At 47.3% G+C, this 4,387-nt stretch overlaps 1 protein-coding gene across 2 annotated transcripts in view; it reads left to right on the top strand.

The window, feature by feature from the left end:
* Positions 1-448: 448 nt before the first annotated feature.
* LOC306967790 (poly(rC)-binding protein 3) overlaps positions 449-4,387 on the top strand; it is an 89,804-nt gene continuing 85,865 nt past the window's right edge. The window contains exon 1 of one of the 2 annotated variants that reach the window (XM_079562974.1): positions 449-667. The gene's annotated coding sequence lies outside the window, so the exon portion shown is untranslated. The remainder of the gene's footprint in view (positions 668-4,387) is intronic. The other variant, XM_079562973.1, reaches the window with a different exon arrangement.

A 4,387-nucleotide genomic window follows, 5' to 3' on the forward strand; every position in this document is an offset into this window, starting at 1 on the left:
TCTTGTCTTCTCTCTCCCCCTCTCTCTCCTTAACACTCTCTCCCCCTCTCTCTTTCCTCGCTCTCCCATTACCCCCCTCACTCTATCTCCCCTAAGCTCCTCCCCCTTGCTTGCTCCCTGTCTCTCTCATCTCTCCTCTCTCCACCCTCTTTCCCCTCTTCCTCGCTTCCTCTCTCCTCTTCCTCTCTCGCCCTCTCTCTTTCTCTTTTCCTCTCTCCCCCCTCTCTCTCTCCCCCTCTCTCTCTCCCCTCTCTCTCTCCTCTAAGCTCCTCCCCCTCTCCTTACCCCTCTCTCCCCTCTATCTCCCCTATGCTCCTCCCCATCGCTCGCTCCCTCTCTCTCTCATCTCTCCTCTCTCTCCTCCCTCTTCCTCGCTTTCCTCTCTTCTCTTCTCTCCCCCTCTCTCCCTCTCCCCTCCCTCTCTCCTCTAAGCTCCTCCCCCTCGCTCCCTCTCTCCGTCTCCGCTCGGGGGCTGTTTTTCCCTCTTCCTCTTCCCGCCTGACGGAGCCTCTCACTCGGACACAGCGCCGCAGAGCTCCCCCCTGCTGCCCCTGCTCTCTCCTGCCTCTTACCCCCGGACCTCCTCCTCCTCCTCCTCACGGACCCCCACACCGCCCCGGGCCCCTCGCCTCTCCTCCTCTTCTCCGGCCCTGCGCGCTCACCACCGGTAAGAACTCAGCGGCTTCACCAAGTTCATTATGTCTTTTAAGGCGAGCAGGCGAATGGGGAAAAAACCTAAATGTGGAGAGATGTTTTTGAAACTTCTGCTGTGGATCACTGATGTGAATATGAGGGGGAAATGTATTGGAAGTTTTCTGTCATTTCATGTTTTGGTTTAAAAGTAAGGCATTTTAAGTGGAAAAATGGCAGAAAAACAATCTGTTACAATTCAAATATCTCCTTGTTTTTGTTTTTCAAAGATCAATAAATCCGTCAGGGAATTAAGAGCTCCTTCTGAAAAATCCGTCCATGTTTTGTTTAGTCCAAGGCTGGAAAGTTTGGAGTCTGATGGAGCTAAAAAAGTGGAGACACCTGATGTGAAAATGTCCCAATATTCCAAAAAAATCCTATGGAGACACATCAGTGCGAAGGTTAAACATGTTATTGTGAAGATCGGACCAAAGATTGTTTCTTAGCACATAGAGTTCCAACAATCCAGACCATTTTTCATGATATTTGTAGCACCACAGTGTATTCTATGTTATAGTTATGGACACAGGCTGTGGCTCGTTTGAAAGGTGAGAATCTAAGGTCTCCAGAGGTGAAAACAGTTTAATTCTAAAGAAATCTAAGCTAAACTGAGGCTCGTTTGATCAAAATCACTGTTTTTATTCTAGATTCGGAGATCACTCTCCTTTCTGATTAATTCCTTTCCTCCTCTCTCCTACTCTTTCTCTCCTCTCCTCTCTCCTCTTGTCTTCTCGCTCTCTCTCTCCTTCTCTCTCCTCCCCTCTCCTCCTCTCTCTTCTCTCTCTCCCCCGCTCTCCTTCTCTCTCCTCCTCTCTTCTCCTCTCTCTCCTCCTATCCTCTCTCCTCCTTTCCCCTCCTCTCTCCTCCTATCCTCTCTCCTCCTTTCCCCTCCTAGTATCTCCTCTCTCCTCCTCTCTCCTCTCCTCCTCTCTCCTCTCCTCCTCTCTCCTCTCTCTCTTCCTCTCTCCTCTCCTCCTCTCTCTCCTCCTCTCTCTCTTCCTCTCTCCTCTCCTCCTCTCTCTCCTCTCTCTCTCCTCTCTCCTCCTCTCTCCTCTCCTCCTCTCTCCTCCTCTCTCTCTTCCTCTCTCCTCCTCTCTCCTCCTCTCTCTCTTCCTCTCTCCTCTCTCCTCCTCTCTCCTCTCTCTCTTCTCTCTCCTCCTCTCTCCTCTTCTCCTCTCTCTCCTCCTCTCTCCTCTTCTCCTCTCTTCTCCTCTCTTCTCCTCTCTTCTCTTCTCCTCTCTTCTCCTCTCTCTCTTCTCCTCTTCTCTTCTCTCTCCTCTTCTCTCTCCTCCTCTCTTCTCCTCCCTCTCCTCCTCTCCTCTTCTCTTCTCTCTCCTCCTTTCTTCTCTTCTCTCTCCTCCTCTCTTCTCCTCTCTATCCTTCTCTTCTCTCTCCTCCTCTCTCCTCTTCTCCTCTCTTCTCTTCTCCTCTCTTCTCCTCTCTCTCTTCCTCTCTTCTTTTCGCTCTCCTCCTCTCTTCTCTTCTCTCTCCTCCTCTCTTCTCCTCTCTTCTTTCTCTCTCCTCCTCTCTTCTTTTCTCTCTCCTCCTCTCCTCTTCTCTCCTCTCTCCTCCTCTCCTCCTCTCTTCTCCTCTCTCTCCTCCTCTCTCCTCTATATGAATATAATAAGGAAACGCTGTGAGAAACTTGTCAAAGCAGGCTTGTTAAGTGCAACACAAATATAAGCCGTTGTGAAAAGTTTGAGAACCAGAAACCAGTGAGTCAGTTTTTAAGACGCTAGCATGCTAACGCTTAGCATTTAGCTTCAACAGCTCAAAGAAAAAGCCATGTGTCAGAGGTCAGAGCTGTTACTGTCGTCTTTCCTCAGTGTCATAGATGTGAGTCACACATGTGTTTATCGTGTTGAAGCCATTGACAGTTGATTCAGTTGCTAACCGGTAGCATGCTAACGTCTTGAGCAGCTTAAACACTGACTCAGACTGACACTCTGTTGACATGACAAACTTATATCACATAAACGTGCGTCTCTGTTCAGTCGTCTTTCATTTTCATCTCATTCCTGTTTCGATCCAGCTCGCCAATATAAAAGCACACAGCTCGATCCAGCTCGCCAAAATAAAAGCACACAGCTCGTCTCATTGATTAGTTCAGCAGGTTCTTGCAACATTAGAAGAATATAATTAAATACATTTGAAGTGTTTTTGTCTGTTAACAGTTAGGCAGACAGAAAGTTGAACTAATGAATAAGATGGTGCTTTTATTTTGGCGTGCTGATTCGAAACAGGAAGTCACTTCTTGGGCGGCGTTGTTTTGATTTGAAGTTATGCACAGAGTCAATTATTGCCAAAATGACATCATGGATAATGACGTCACCCTTAGAAATGACAGGAAATATGATGTCATTCTCTGTGGTGGAAATGATGTCTCGGAAATCCAAAATGATACTGAGTAAAGGATAAATATTATTATTGAGCTGAAATGATGTAAGGAGGATTTAAGTATCACTTTGGCACATTAACGCAGAACTGTCCCCATGCAACCATACTGATTCTACTGAGGATGACCCCGGTGTACATGTTTTTTCCATATTCCAAATTGATCTGACAGATGCAGAATGTGTGGTGAGGTCTGTATTTGGTGAGGTCTGAGGTCTGTGTTTGGTGAGGTCTGAGGTCTACATTTGGTGAGGTCTGAGGTCTGTGTTTGGTGAAGTCTGAGGTCTACATTTGGTGAGGTCTGAGGTCTGTATTTGGTGAGGGTCTGAGGCCTGTTTTTGGTGAAGTCTGAGGTCTGTATTTGGTGAAGTCTGAGGTCTACATTTGGTGAGGTCTGGGGTCTACATTTGGTGAAGTCTGAGGCCTGTATTTGGTGAAGTCTGAGGTCTGTATTTGGTGAGGTCTGAGGCCTGTTTTTGGTGAAGTCTGAGGTCTGTATTTGGTGAGGTCTGGGGCCTGTATTTGGTGAGGTCTGAGGTCTGTATTTGGTGAAGTCTGAGGCCTGTTTTTGGTGAAGTCTGAGGTCTGTATTTGGTGAAGTCTGAGGCCTGTATTTGGTGAGGTCTGTATTTGGTGAGGTCTGAGGTCTGTATTTGGTGAAGTCTGAGGTCTGTATTTGGTGAAGTCTGAGGTCTGTATTTGGTGAGGTCTGTATTTGGTGAGGTCTGAGGTCTGTATTTGGTGAGGTCTGTATTTGGTGAGGTCTGAGGCCTGTTTTTGGTGAAGTCTGAGGTCTGTATTTGGTGAGGTCTGTATTTGGTGAAGTCTGAGGCCTGTATTTGGTGAGGTCTGAGGTCTGTATTTGGTGAGGTCTGTATTTGGTGAGGTCTGAGGTCTGTATTTGGTGAGGTCTGAGGTCTGTATTTGGTGAAGTCTGAGGTCTGTATTTGGTGAAGTCTGAGGTCTGTATTTGGTGAAGTCTGAGGTCTGTATTTGGTGAGGTCTGTATTTGGTGAGGTCTGAGGTCTGTATTTGGTGAGGTCTGAGGTCTGTATTTGGTGAAGTCTAAGGTCTGTATTCGGTGAAGTCTGAGGTCTTTATTTGGTGAGGTCTGTATTTGGTGAGGTCTGTATTTGGTGAGGTCTGTATTTGGTGAGGTCTGAGGTCTGTATTTGGTGAGGTCTGTATTTGGTGAAGTCTGTATTTGGTGAAGTCTGTATTTGGTGAGGTCTGTATTTGGTGAGGGTCTGAGGTCTGTATTTGGTGAGGTCTGTATTTGGTGAGGTCTGTATTTGGTGAGGTC

Source organism: Gobius niger (assembly GCF_951799975.1).
Source record: "Gobius niger genome assembly, chromosome: 9".
NCBI classification, from domain to species: Eukaryota; Metazoa; Chordata; class Actinopteri; order Gobiiformes; family Gobiidae; genus Gobius; species Gobius niger.